Here is a 15,241-nt window from a genome sequence, read left to right on the forward strand (position 1 = left end):
GCGGCGGCGGCGGGGGGCGGGCGCCGGGGGAGGGGGCGGGCGCCGGGCGGCGGCGGGGGGCGGGGGCCGGAACCGGCCTCAGCTGGGGCCCGGCCAGCCCCCTCCCCCGCCCTCCTCGCGGTCTCCGGGGGAACGCGCAGCCAATCCCCGCCGCCCACTGCGGGCTCGCCCCGGCCCGGGCCGCGGCGCGCCAGCCTCCGGCGGGGCTTTTCCCCTCTTTTCCCTCGTCCTAACTCTCCCTCACTCTCCTTTCCCCTTTCCCTACTGCACAAGTTTTTAAACTTTGATGAATTCGCCCAGTGAACTTTCTTAAAGGGTCCGCGCGCTCCGTGCTGTCCCGGCCCGCGGGAGGTGGAGCTGCGTGCCGGGCACCCGCGCCCCCTCGTCCCTAGTCATCCGTGGCCCGCCGGCCCCACGCGAGCGGCTTCCGAAGCGGGGCTCCTCGGTCGTCGGCTTCAGGAAAGAGCTCCCCTCGTACTCTGATTTGGGGTTACAGAGTGTCTGGCGCGCTCATTTCACCCCCAAATCCAGCCTCCCAGTCCCGGTCCACACTCCGAGCGCTGGACTGTTGGGGGTCGGGTTCTGAGGATGATGGCGGTCGGGAGTCCGACCTCTGGGCTTTGGCCCTGACTGGCCGTTGTTTTGCTGCGTGACCTTGAGGAAATCACTTCCCCTCTCTGACTTCAGGCTTCCAGCCCAGAGGGTGGGACTTAAATCTCAAACTCCCCGCTCCTAGTCACTGAATAGGACTCTGGGCGGGGAGACGAGTCTTCGGGACCCAAATGGTTATTAGCCCCAGGAGGGGGTACCTCTAATGACCAGGATTCCATTCGCCTTCTTTCCCCCCAACCCCCCCCCCCGCCTTGGGGGCCCCGCCTCCCCCGCCTTAAATACCGCCCCCCCCCTACACACACCTTTTCCCCTCCTTCTATTCAGAGCCCGAGGGCGGGGGGAGGGGAGAGCAGCCTCGCGTCTTGGGCGGGGCGGTGGTGACCCCCTCCGCGGGTCTCGAGCGCGCGGTCCGCAGGCCCGTTTGCCTCTGACTTGAGAACCCGCGCGGACTTGGCCAGCCCCAGCCACCACCTTGTAAAAGCCCGTGCCCCGCTCGGGTCTCGCCTGAGATGCAGCAGCCCCGATCCGGCCGGAGGTCGTCGAGGACTAGGCCCTCCCCGTCAACCCCCCCCCCCCCCCCCCCCCCCCGCCGGCCTGGGAATTCCAGCCGCGACCCCAGGGCATCCCGGCCAGAGGCTCTGTGTGGACTCGGGAAGACACTGCCGAGAGGTTAGGGCAATCCTGTGTGACCCCGGCCGGGATCAGGGGTCTCTGGGTGTGATTCTGACCTTCCCCGCCAAATCAGGTCGTGGTACCTGGGTTTTGAGATTGGAAGCAAGGCGCAGTATCGGTGGAGTGGGAGAAGCTGGGTTTGCAGTCGTGTACCAGTTGGGACCACGCGACCTTGGATTGGTGACTCAACCCTTCTGAGCCTCAATATGCCGACCTCTAAATAGGGCTGCCACCACCATATGGGAGTATCAAGTGTGGAAGTGCACAGTGTCCCTGTCACTTAGTCTCCCCAACAAATTACAGTCCCCTTCCCAACCTGCCATTTCACAGATAGGTAAATTGAGGCCTAGAGATATGTGGTATCTTTCCCAGGGACATATTCTTTCAGTAAATTGCTGAACATCTGTTGTGTGCTGGGGACCCACTGTGTGCTCAAGACCAGGAGCACCCTGGTTTCCCACCCCGCACAGTGCCAACACTTGGCTCAGGCCCAGTTTTGAGGGGAACTGCCTCCTACAGGAATCAGGTACTCCAGTCAGTGATAGGTGCTTCACTTAACCCAGAGTTTTCTAGGTTCTTCCAGCTTCTGGCACCTCCAGATGGAGCCAACCTGGTGAACCTACAGATATCCTACCATCCTTCAGAGGCCTCAGTCCACTCTGGCTGTAGTCCCACTCCTAAGCCCTCTTCCCTAGAATAGATCTTCTCATCAGGCATGCCTCCAACTTTGGCCCAGCAATATTATTTCTTGATCCAAATCCTCCCCTCAGGATCCTTTTTCACCCCACTTTTTCCAGGCAGAGGAGCTGGGCCAGTTTTCTAAATTCAGGTATCCTATAGAAGTGAGTTTGAATTTGTCAAAGAGGAAGAGATTCTCATCTTGTCCTCAGGTCTTCATTTTATACATGAGGAAGCTGAGGCCCAAAGAGGTGACAAATGGGGGCACCTGGCTGGCTCAGTCAGTAGAGCATGCCACTCTTGATCTCAGGGTCAGGTTTGAGCCCCATGTTGGGTGTAGAGATTACTTAAAAAAACAAAACAGAACTGGGTCCGCGATTGACCTTCATTACTATTTTTCTGTGATATGAAGCTGATGATTTTTAAAATAATCTTTATTACTTTTCTGATGATAAGAGCAATACATGCTTATGTTGAATAGTTGGAAGCTACCAGAATACTTTAGAAAACAATTTGAAATCTGGAGAGCAAGATTATTAATATTTCCCTCTAGTCTTTTTGTCTGCGCCTATTTTAAAAAACAAAATTGCTGGACAATTTAAATACTCCTTTTTCTCTTAAGTTTATCACAAACATTTCTTTTTAAGTTCTTTAGTCATATTTTCTTTTTAAAGTAGGTTCCCACACGCAACGTGGGGCTCAAACTCATGACCCTGAGGTCAAGAGTGGCATGTTCTACCAACTGAGCCAGCCAGGCGCCCCTCTTTAGTCATAATTTTGAATGATTGCTTAACCCCTATTGGATGTGCCAGAATTTATTTAACTTATCTCTTGTTAGGCATTTGCATGATTTCCAGGTTTTTTTCTCTTCGGCTTCATCAGGAACACCCTTATATACAGATTCATAATGCCTCCGAAAGCTTCGTGTATGTGTGACCAGACCTTAAGCACTTTAGGGGCAACAACTTATTCCTCTGTATATCTTCGATAGTCCTGGGAATGGGAGAATCTCTGACCCCAAAGGGATTTGGAGATCATAGAAATGCAAAGCTCCCACCCAGCCTGGCATGAGTACCCATCAGTGCAGACTCAGGGTTGAGGCAGGTGGGGCCAAAGAGAGAAGGGTTTGGGGTGTATGACTGCCTGCCTGGAGGTTGGGAACGTGTATCTTTGTCTTACCCAACTGTGACCTAGTAGCCTTTTCAGTGCCCCTCTCCTCTCCCAGTGCTCGGCTCCACATCACCTCTGAACTTCTCACATTTCTGTTCCCTTTGCCTGGAACCACCCCTCTTTCCCAGCTTCCTGATCTTTCTGATTGTTCTCAGAGTGCCTCCTCTGTGTCGTCTTGAGCATGGGAATCCCTTGTCTTGCAGTCTTACCTACCAGATGGGAAAATTTCTGACTCTGAGCAGTGTTCACAAACCCTGCTAAGTGAATAGAGCCTCAGCCCCCTTGCCTCTAGCAGATGGCTTGATGAGTGGTGGGCATTTGCAGTAGTAGGTATCCATAAATCTTTATTGAAATGGCACTGGGCCACTCCTGGGGCCTCTAGGTTATCTGGTGCCTGTCCCTTTCTCTCTGATTTACTGTACATACATTATCATATGATGGTTCATTCCTAGGGTAAGAAAAAGAGTCAGATGTCTTCACTCTTGAGAAACTCTGCCTGGGACCTGGCATCCTGAGGGTGGACCAGGAGACTTCCAGGCAGGCCCCCCATTCTAACTCCACCTCCCCTACCATCGGGAAAGCCTGGGTAATAAGAAGGCAAGTAGAGAGGGTGACCTTGAGGCGCAAAGGCTAGGATGTATCTGAGGTGTATTTTCTTGGCATTTATAGGTTTAAGTTCTACTTGGGTGCAAGAGGTCTCAGGAAGGGAAGGAGGGAGGATGCTGGCATTTATAAAGTGCCTACTTCTTCCTACCCTGGGCAGTGAATATGTCTTCTCATCCAATCCTCCCATTGTTCCTGCCATCCCTGGTTATAGATTAGAAACCTGGGGCTCAGAAGTATTAAGGGGAACTCACCTAGCTACTGGTGGATGGCGTGGGTGGCGGGAAAAGCACGAAGCAGCCCTGTGATGGGATTTTGATCTGGTGACCTTGGATAGGTTACCAGCTGAGTATCAATCAGTAAAATGGGAATACTAATGCACAACTTCAGGGAATGTGTTATATAAGACAAATAACCTCATGGGAAGCTCTCGGGGGTTGTGATTTTTTTTTTAATTTTTTGCTTTTTTCCTTTTTAAGATTTTATCTATTTGTCAGAGAGAGAGAGCGCAAGCGCACAAACAGGGGGAGCGGCAGGCAGACGGAGAAGCAGTCTTCCCGCCAAGCAAGCAGCCAGATGCGGACTAGATCCCAGGATCCCGGGATCATGACCTGAGCCAAAGGCAGACACTTAAGCAACTGAGCCACCCAGGCGTCCCAGGGGTTGTGATTATTGCCTGTGGTCCTGCTGCTAGTTTGAAGGTCAAGGTCAGAGTGGTGCAGGTCAAGATCAGAGACTGGGCCATTTCAGCCCAAAGTTTCTGAGCTCTGTCTTTGTCTTCTTGCCTCCCTTACTCTGGGCCACGTAGTAACCTAAATCACAGGTTCAAATCCAAGGCAAACAATATTTCCAAAATACCTATGCCAGAAGATCTAGGTTTGAGTCCAGGTGACCATAGCAACCTGTGTGACCATGAGCACGTAGCTTACTTTCTAAGGCTTTTTTTTTCTTTAAGATTTTATGTCTTTATTTGAGAGAAAGAGCAAGAGTGCACAAGCAGGGGGAGCAGCAGAGGGAGAAGGAGAAGCCCCACATCGCTGAGCAGGGAGCCTGATGTGGGGCTCGATCCCAGAGTCCTGGGATCATGACCTGAGCCGAAGGCAGAGCTTAATAGACTGAGCCACCCAGGCGCCCCAGTGCTTTGTTTTCTCACAGTAAAACTAGAGATGCCTTTCAGGCTTTCATGAGTATTATCCAGGCTTTTGGGGGTGCTAAGTGAGATCCAGGCTCTGGAAGTTCTCGGAGTGATTATAAAATCAGCAAAGGCATAGAACCAAGAACTTCACTTTGAACCCAAGAGGCAGTTATCTCCCCCACTTCCAAAAAACAACAAAAAAAGTTATTCTACCCGCTGAAAATTAGGGGAGGACCCTGAGGACAGGGACGATGCCTTTTTTTTTTTTTTTTTTAAATCTCTGAATCCTTGGTACCCAGCCCGGGTTCTTGTAGAAAGGGTTCAGTAATGATCATGGAATGAATGAAAGGCTTGGGTACCCTGGGAAAATCCCCGAGAGAAGTATTTTTCTATTAACATGTCAATGACTGCAGTTCCTCTCCCAAGATGGGAGAGAGAATGGGATGCCAGAAACCTGCAAGGAAAGCAGAAGATTAAAAAAACAATGATCAGGGGCGCCTGGGTGGCTCAGTCATTAAGCGACTGCCTTCCGCTCAGGTCATGATCCCAGGGCCCTGGGATGGAGCCCAGCATTCGGGCTCCCTGCACTGGGCTCCCTGCTCCTCGGGAGTCTGCTTCTCCCTCTCCCTCTGCCTGCCACTCCCCCTGCTTGTGCTCTCTCTCTCTCTATCAAATAAATAAAATCTTTAAAAAAAATTAAAAATTAAATTAAAAAAACAATGATCAGGATCCCAAAAGGGGTGTCTTGGCAGGCCAAATGTTCCTAGGCTGTGCTCTGGGCTCCCAGCTTACACCCTCCCTCTCAGCAGCCAGAGGCCCTGCCCCATTGCTAGTTTCTACCCAACCACTGACCAGTGGCCTTTGCAGATGGGGAAACTGAGGTTCAGCAGCTGAAATCAACTCACTTGAGGTCGCACAACACGGTACTGAGTTCATTTCATACTTCCTACCTTTAATCTCAAAAGCAGGTGGCAGATCTTTTCTTATAGAGTCCTCAAATTTTATTCCCCAGAAAGTCCGCTTCAAAAAAATAAAAAAAAAGGTCTGGCAACGATTAAATGGTACTTGCTAAACTTTTACTGGTTTTGAGCCCTTCCCAGGGAACCAAAGGTCACTGAGAATGCCTCCCGGGCCTGCCTGCCTGCCTGTCACTGGCTTCCCAGAGCTGGAGAGGACAGACCCTCTAGACCAGATGAACTCTGTAGAATTGCCTGTCGTGCCCGGGAAGCTGACCCCACCAGGCAGTGTCTGAGAAAGACCAAGGAGCTGAAAGTAGGAATGGTTGCACCTGACCAGGGTCCAGTGGGTCAAGTGGCAGCTTTGGGGCTCTGCATGGAGTGGAGTAGAGCGGGGCAAGGAAGGAAGATGAGCTGGCATCACCCTCACCACTGAACGTGGCGGTCAGTGAGGCTCTTGTGTCCTCCATCTTTGCCATCTTTTTTGCCTTCCCCAAAGCCTACTGTCCGTGTGGGAAGGCCGCAGCTGCATTCATTCTCTCTAGGGCCTTCGGGATATGAGAGGGCAGTGCCTCACCCAAAGGAAGGCTTTCCCTGCGGTGGGTGTTAAGGCATTGCAGATCAGAGAATCTGTGATAGAAGGGACCCTGGAGGTCATCCAAGCCAGGGAACCTCACACTTGGCTGCAGGCCAGAATTGCCTTTGGAAAAGGACAGATTCCTACGCCCATTTGAAAACTACAGCTAAATCTCTGGGGACAGATCTTGGGCATCTCCTCATACTCTCAAAACTAGAACCCGATGCAGCCACTCTGGAAAACAGTGTGGAGGTTCCTCAAAAAGTTGAAAATAGAGCTACCCTATGACCCAGCAATTGCACTATTGGGTATTTACCCCAAAGATACAAATGTAGGGATCCGAAGGGGCACCTGTATCCCAATGTTTATAGCAGCAATGTCCACAATAGCCAAACTATGGAAAGAGCCAAGATGTCCATCAACAGATGAATGGATAAAGAAGATGTGGTCTATATACAATGGAATATTATGCAGCCGTCAAAAAAAGAAATCTTGGCATTTACAACGACGTGGATGGAACTAGAGGGTATTATGCTAAACGAAATAAGTCAATCAGAGAAAGACAATTATGTGATCTCACTGATATGTGGAATTTGAGAAACAAGGCAGAGGATCATAGGGGAAGAGAGGAAAAAATGAAGACGAAACCAGAGAGGGAGTCAAACCATAAGAGACTGTTAATTTCAGGAAACAAACTGAGGGTTGCTGGAGTGGTGGGGGGTGGGAAGGGTGGGGTGGCTGGATGATGGACATTGGGGAGGGTATGTGTTGTAATGAGTACTGTATATTGTGTAAGGCTGATGAATCACAGACCTATACCCCTGAAACAAATAATACATTATATGTTAATAGTAATAAAAAAAAAAAAAAAACTAGAACCCGGGACCCAAATCCAATCATCTGTATCAAACCCTTAAATCTCTACCAAAAGCTAATCCAGCCTCTGCCTGAACTTGGGGAGAAACAACTCACACCCTCCACCCCAAACTGCTCATTGCATTGCTATACCTTCCAGCTCTGCTTACACCAATGTTGTTATCAGATAATGATTAGTGATCATTAACATCTGTCAAGTACTTGGCCATTGACCCCTTAGCACAGAGGCTAAGCTTCCGATTTCTAGACTGAGACAGGCCTGGGTTCAAATCTGCAGCACTTTATATTTAGTTTTGTCACTTTGGGCAAAGTGACAAAGGACTCTGAGCCTCAGTTTCCTCATCTGTGAAATGGGGATACTTTGTGTAGAATCACGTAAAGGTGCCTGACACCATGCTTGGCACTATGTCCTCTCAATTAAAAAGTTGTTCCTCCAGGGGCGCCTGGCTGGCTCAGTCTGTTAAGCATCTAGTGTAAAGCCACTAACCTAGGAAGCCAGCTGTGTGCCAAGCTCAAGCCTAGGCATAACACATCCCTTGGCTTATTCAACCCCCACAGCTGGCCAGGTAGATGATTTTTCCTTATTTTACATTTGTGGTGCAGAGAGGTTAAGTAACCTATACAGCGATGCACAGCTGAAACTGACAGGCCTGGGATTTGATCCAAGGTCTCCCTCTACCCTGTACCCCATACCCGGAACCAGACTGGAACAAAGGAGTGGAATTTGAATTGAAGTCTAAGTCCAAAATGCAGTTTTCTTTAGAAATCATCTAGATAAATATTTGCTCATTTCTTACCTAACGATGGCGGGGATTACCCTTGCATTGACAGTATGCTTTTTTCCCCCATGAAGGTACACCTTCATGTTTTTTCTATTTTTGGGGGGGGAAGTACTGATATTTGCTCATGGTACTCATGGCATAAAATTCGCAAGGTACAAAAGAATATTGAGAACAGTTTTCACTTCTTAAGAAAGACACAGAATTACCATATAACCCAACAATTGCATTCCTAGTTATGTACCCAAATGAACTGAAAACAGGTATTCAAACCAAAACCTGTATGTGAGTGTTCATAGCAGCGCTGTTACCAGTAGCCCAAAGGTAGAGACAACCAAATGTCTATCAACTTAGGAATAGATAAACAAAATGTGGTACGTCCATATTATGGAATATAAAATCCACGACGAGGATCGGCATGGATGAACCTCAGAACACAGTAAATGAAAGAAGTCAGGCACAGAAGGTCACATGCTGTATGACTCCAATTATATGAACTATCCAGAATGGGCAAATCCATAGAGACAGCAGATTAAGTGGTTGCCAGGGGCTAGGGGTTCGGGATGGGGAGGGACTGATACTGTGGATGGCAGGTTCTTTTTAGGGTGATGAAAATGTAGAACAACATTGAGGTGATGGTTCAACTGTATGGAAATTTTACACTTTATTTTTTAAGATTTTATTCATTTTTAAAGACTTTATTTACTTGTCAGAGAGAGAGAGAGAGCACAAGCAGGGGAAGCTGCAGGCAGAGGGAGAAGCAGGCTCCCCACCGAGCAAGGACCGGAGGATCATGACCTGAGCCCAAGGCAGCCGCCTAACCAGCCGAGCCACCCAGGCATCCCTTTCTTTAAGATCTTATGTATTTATTTAAGAGAGAGAGCAAGCACGGGGGGGGGGGGGGGCAGAGAGGGAGAAGCTGAGCAGGGAGCCTGATGTAGGGCTCAATCCCAGGACCCCAAGATGATGACCCGAGCCGAAGGCAGATGCTTAACCAACTGAGCCCCAGAAATTGTACACTTTAAAATGGTTCGTTTTGTGTTATGTAAATTTTACCTCAACTTTATAAAAAGAGTATTGAACATTGAGTCTCTCCCCCCCATCCTATCCCCTAGCAACTGATACACAAACAGAGATATTCTGAGCATTTATAAACATTTGTGTGTATAGCTTTTCATATAAATGGCAGCATCTTGTATTATGTCGGTCTGTACCTTGTTTCTTTCACTTAACAGATTTTGGAGATTATTCTACATAAGCACTTACAGACTTGCTAGGCTCTTGGCTTTAACATCTCTCTACTGTTCGGTTTTCTAGATGTGCCCTGGTTTATCTAGCCTATCTGTCCCCTTTTGATGGACATTTAGATTGTTTCCAGTATTTTGCTATTTCAAACAAGGCTGCCATGAATAGCTTTGTACATGGGTCATTTCACACATGCCTCTATCTGCGGGGACTTCCTAGAAATGGAGTTGCTGGGTCAAAGGGCATGCACATTTTAATTTTTCCAGTTGCAAAAATAACACATTCTTGTTACACAAATTTCAAACAACTCTAAAGCTCATAGGCTAGAAAGGGAAAGAAACTCTGCCCACAACCCCTATCCTCCTTCTTCTTCATCTACCCCCCTTTCTGTGCACTTCCTCCTTGGCCCCTGGTCTGCAGCTCTCAGAGCCTTCCCTGCCAGACCAATTCTGGGTCTCCCCTCCGCCCCCCCCTTCCTTCCCTCATCCCTCAGTAGAGACTTTCTCATCTGTCCCCAGGGCCTGGGCTGGGACTTAGGCTCATGGTCAAATATAGCCTGCTACCACCAAACCTACGAATGGCAGGTCCCTGGCAATTGCTTTCAAATCATAAAATGATCAAACCAAAAGATGAGGGGTTTCTTACCTAAACCTCATATTCGACCTTACATAGGAGGCAACTGAGGCCCACAGAAGGGAAATGTGGCTCAGTGAGTGGGTTTATAGAGCCAGGAAGAGAAGCCACATTGCCTGACACCCTGTTCAGGAGTCATTTCATTAATAATTATTGAGTACCATGAGTGCCCAATGTGTCAGGCACTGTTCTAGGCACTAGGATCTAGCAATGAATGAGACAAACTTCACATTAGGTTCAGGGAGACCAAAAAAAAACAAGTAAACAAATAAAATATTTCACCTGGTGGTTAAGTGCCATGTAAGAATAAAGAGTTGACTTGAGCCCAGGAATTTTAATTGGGTAGTGATATGTGAGCTAGAACCTGAATGACAGGAAAGTGGGTGGCTCAGTCATTAAGCGTCTGCCTTCGACTCAGGTCATGATCCCAGGGTCCTGGGATCCAGCCCCTCATCGGGCTCCCTGCTCCGCGGGAAGCCTGCTTCTCCCTCTCCCACTCCCCCTGCTTGTGTTCCTCTCTCGCTGTGTCTCTCTCTGTCAAATAAATAAATAAAATCTTTAAAGAAAAAAAAAGTGCCAGCTAAGCCAGCACATGCAAAGGTCCTGAGGTAGGAAGAATATTTGTGTATTCAGCAGACAAAAAGAAGGTGCACAGGGCTAGTCACTTAAGGGCCCTGGAGGCAGAGTGGAGTCATTCTTCAATAGCATAAGGCCAGCTTTGACTGTCCCCCAAACTTTGCCCCCAGTAGCTCACAGCCTGGAGGACACGGAAGGGGTTCCTTGAACCCTTGCTGAATGAATGAATGAGCACTGTGTGTTAAAGGTGAGTGGAGAAGCACAGAGGTATGTTATGGAATCCTTGAATAGACATAGATTCAAACCCCAGATTACTAGCTGTGTGGCTTAGGGCCTGCTGTTTACCTGAATAATTATGGCAGCCATTCTTCCTGGACTTCGTGAGCTATACAGTTAACATCCGTGTTGCAAATCTGCCCTTGTAGCTGTAGTGAGAAAGCAGCCATAGACAATACAAAAACAAAGGTGTCACCGTGATCCAATAAAACTTTATTTGCAAAACCAGGCTGTGGGCCAATCCGTACCTTAGCACTTAAAATGTACCAGGTACGGTTGTAAGACCCTTATGTGTATTAAGACCTGTATAATGAGGAGCGCAACAGATAAGTTGTTCTGTACCTCGTGTGGGTCTTGGACACCACTGAGATTCAGGTGGTGTCTGGATGTTCGCTCCAGAAATCTACACACACACAGTTGTGCACACAGCTCCGGGGTTAAAGAGCTTCCGAGGCTTTTGTGGGCCCCCTGGATGGATAATCCTGAAGACCCTTTCTGCCTCAGACAGTATCCAGTTGGTAGTGCTAGGAACTGTGGAATGGCCATGGAAAGGCTCTGAGAGAGAGGGAACCAGACAGCCAGAGTGGAGGATGTAGCTGGGACAGTGGTGGGGTACCTAGTTGAGAAGAGTCTATAGCGTGAGCCCCTGGAGGGCTTCCTTCCCAAAGTGAATGGCAGAAAAAGCCTCGCCTGGGGAGGAGCCCGGCAGGAGCCCCTCTTAGTCCTGTCTCCTGGCAGCAGCTGTAGGTCAAGTACATCTCTTCAACTCTGCCTCCACTGTAAAATGAAGGACTTGGGTTAGACTCATTCCTTCCAGCTACAGGTGTTTATGGGCACCTGCTGTAGACCAAAGACTCCATTGGACCTCACTGGTGATGAAGCAACCTCAAGAACAAAGAACTATGCACAAACAGAATGAGAAGCCACTTGTGGCCTTCAGCCAGACTGGGAGGGAAGGCCCCTGGGAGGCCACAGTGCTAGAGCCAGACCCTGAAGATGGGCCAGGCAGAGGAAAGGACATGGGTGTAGGAAAACTCTGAGTGTGGAGGGCCTGATTTGGTTGGAGTGTCAGGTGAACAGAGAAGAACTCTCAGGAGGAAGGCAAGAAGGAGAATCGGGTCCACGAGTGGTTAGGGCCCTGGTGGGAACTAGACCAAGGGTCTCGAGAGGTGACAAATGTAGGGCCTTACAGTAGAGAGAGAGACAATCACTGGGCCTCACAGAGCTTTTTTTTTTTTTTTAAGATTTTATTTATTTATTTGACAGAGAGAGAGAGAGACAGCTAGAGAGGGAACACAAGCAGGGGGAGTTGGAGAAGGAGAAGCAGGCTCCTGGCTGAGCAGGGAGCACGATGCAGGGCTCGATCCCAGGACCCTGGGATCATGACCTGAGCCAAAGGCAGACGCTTAACGACTGAGCCACCCACTCGCCCCCTTCACAGAGCTTTGTAGGAGGAGAGCAGGAGGGAGTAGGAGGCCTGGGTGGAGGGCACCAGAGGCAGGACAGAGAAGAAAGCCAGATTTGATAGGACATTTGTCTCTTGGGCTGGAAATGGGAGGCTGGAGCTGGGGACAGATTAAGGAAAAGCCTACCCAGTGTGAATGGTAGGCAGTGGCTGCCTTCTCAGGAGATATTGGTAGATGCTGCAGGAAGCAAATTTGGGAGGTTCCATTGCTCCCTTTCCACCGTTAACACTTCTGGGAGGCCCACAATGCATGTTAGCATGTGAAAGGCTCACAGAGGGCAGTGAGACACCGGTTTAGCTGTTTCTACAGGCTGTTGGGTCTGGGGGCTCATGGAGGCTTATGTGTGGACTTAAACTGGAAGAACATTTCAGGCAAAATAAATAAACCTAGGCAGGCATCAAAAAGATTTAACCATCAGGGCACCTGACTGGCTCAGTTGGTGGGGCATTCGACTCTTGACCTTGGGATCGTGACTTGGAGCCCAAAATTGGGTATAGAGATTACTTAAAAGGATTTAACCATGGGCGCCTGGGTGGCTTAGTCATTAAGCGTCTGCCTTCGGCTCAGGTCATGATCCCAGGGTTCTGGGATCGAGACCTGCATTGGGCTCCCTGCTCGGCAGGAAGCCTGCTTCTCCCTCTCCCACTCCCCCTACTTGTGTTCCCTCTCTCGCTGTGTCTCTCTGTGAAATAAAAAAATCTTAAAAAAAAAAAAAAAGATTTAACCACCTGACAAAGTTGAGTATATTTTTTAAATGTTTTGAAGTACCGTAGCTTCAGTTAGAGGGATGGATGGAGTAAGTGTCGCGCTGCTTAAAGCAACCTGAGCCTTGTCCATCTCTAGTGGAACCCATCTCCCCTCAACATTCTAACCCAAGAGGTTGGGGTTGTTATCCCTGTTCCAGATGAGGCCACTGTGGCTCAGAGAAGTTTAGAAGCTGCCCCAAGATCACACAGCAGGAAAGTGGGGAAGCCAGGGCAAGACTGGAACCCTCCTTGCTCTTAAACTCCAGGACATACAATCTGGCAATTAAATTTAACTCTTACAAAGTTGGGGTTAAAAGTAGAAGCAACAGGGGTGCCTGGCTGGCTCAGTTGGTAGAGTGTGTGACTCTTGATCTTGGGGTTGTGAGTTTGAACCCCATGTTGGGTGTAGAGATTACTTAAAAATAAAATCTTAAAAAAAAAGTAGTGACATTAAATCCATGGTTGGAAGACAAAGCAGGTACGTCCATGTTGCCCACCCCCCATGTCAGTGCAGATGGCCTGTCTGCCACCCGTCCTGAGCCCCCAGCTCTTTCAGAGTTGTGGGCTGTCCTGAGACGCTGAAACTGGGAGACATGGCAGGATGTCAGGCCTGGTGCCGCCAATAGAAACAGGCAAACTGAGAAGAGGGAACAATTTAGCAGGTTGATTTTAGTTCATTTGTCATCAGACACACTTCGATCCACCACTTATCAGCTATGTGATCTGGGACAATGAATAAACTGTCATTTAAGCCTCAGTTTCCCACAAGTGTGAAATGGGGATAGGAGCGGTACCTACCCTGAAACGTTTATGAAAATGAAATCAGTACTGTATGTGTATGTGGCTGAGGCTTTTGATTGTTAGTGTTGATTATCCTCAAGTGGCTGGGGTGGGTCCTGAGGTTTCTTTGGCATTCTGCAGGACTCTAATGAGTTCACATTTTGAGTCTAAGTTCTCCCAAGGTGTTGGAGCTGCGGGATAAGGTGTCAGAAGGGTGGGGCGGAAACTGGTCTGAGTCTGCAGCACAGCTCAAAGGTGGTCTCTGGGTATCTGGAGCCAGAGCAGGAGGCAGGGCATCTTCTGCAGAGGAGCTCAGAGATGCTACCTGAGCTCTTTTCCCTTCTCAGTCCCTGCTAAGCACTCACCAACCAAGCCCCTCTCCCCACACTCCGTTTGAAGTCACCCTTGGAGAGGGAGCAAGCCAGGGTTCTGGCGTCAAAACACTAGAGGTCACATCTTGCTCTGTCAAGCTGTGTGAACGTGGGCAAGTCAGTCAATGTCTCTCATTGGCCATTTCCCCAACTGTGCAATGGGATATAGAATAATGCTAATTCCAGGGGAGAGGTTGAGAAGGTAGGTGTCCATTGTAAAGAGAGGCTATGAAAGCACTTATTAAACTTTAAAGGTCACACAAATGCTGAGCATACCTTTTTTTACAGAGCTGGTATCATTGGCACCTGTTCCGTGAAGCCTTCCTTGGACTGCCCAGGTGGAAGAGATTTCTTCCTCCACTGATTTCCCACTGCTGCTCACCTGAACATTACAAAAATAGATGCTGCCCCCATCAAGAGGCACAATTCTGAGTACAGAACATGCCAGGTCTCCTGAGTTCCAGCTAATGTGTTGGTTATTTCTCTTGGCACTCCTCTTGTGGTCTGTCCACCAAGCACTTTCCTAACACTTGTCCTGTTCTCCCTCTGCAGGAAGTAAGACCAGTCAGGTTCATCTTATGTGGTTCTGCCCCCTGAACACATACCTTGAGGCACCGTGGAGTCCTTAACCCAAGTGGGCCAATAGAGTCTTTCCCAGAGAATTTACATTTGGACCTGTGATTGATAGGGAGTCAATTCAGCATCTCCGAGTATTTTTAAGTAATCTCTATACCCAATGTGGGGCTTGAATTTACAACCCTGAGACAAAGAGCTGCATGCTCTACCAGCTGAGCCATCCAGGCACCCTGAGATTGAAGTATTAATTTAAGAAATTACCCATAGCCTCAGATAGTTTCAATGACGAATTCTACAAAATATTTAAAGAATATGGCTCCATTTATATAAAATTTTATAAATGCGAACTAGTCTATAGTAACTGAAAGTGGCTGCCTGGGCTGAGAGTCAGCGGGGAGCTGGAGGGATTAAGGGGGGGCAGGAGGAAACTTTTGTGGGGGATGGATATGTTCATTATCTTGAATGTGATGATGGTTTCACAAATGTATGCCTATGGCAAAACTTACTAAATTGG

At 48.7% G+C, this 15,241-nt stretch overlaps 1 long non-coding RNA gene across 1 annotated transcript in view; it reads left to right on the top strand.

The window, feature by feature from the left end:
* LOC141370010 (uncharacterized) overlaps window positions 1–15,241 on the top strand; it is a 37,515-nt gene that overhangs the window by 1,014 nt on the left and 21,260 nt on the right. The window lies entirely within an intron of this gene.

This window comes from Callorhinus ursinus, unplaced genomic scaffold (genome assembly GCF_003265705.2).
Source record: "Callorhinus ursinus isolate GAN/ISIS: 27379988/994484 unplaced genomic scaffold, GSC_fseal_2.0 scaffold25, whole genome shotgun sequence".
Taxonomy (NCBI): Eukaryota; Metazoa; Chordata; class Mammalia; order Carnivora; family Otariidae; genus Callorhinus; species Callorhinus ursinus.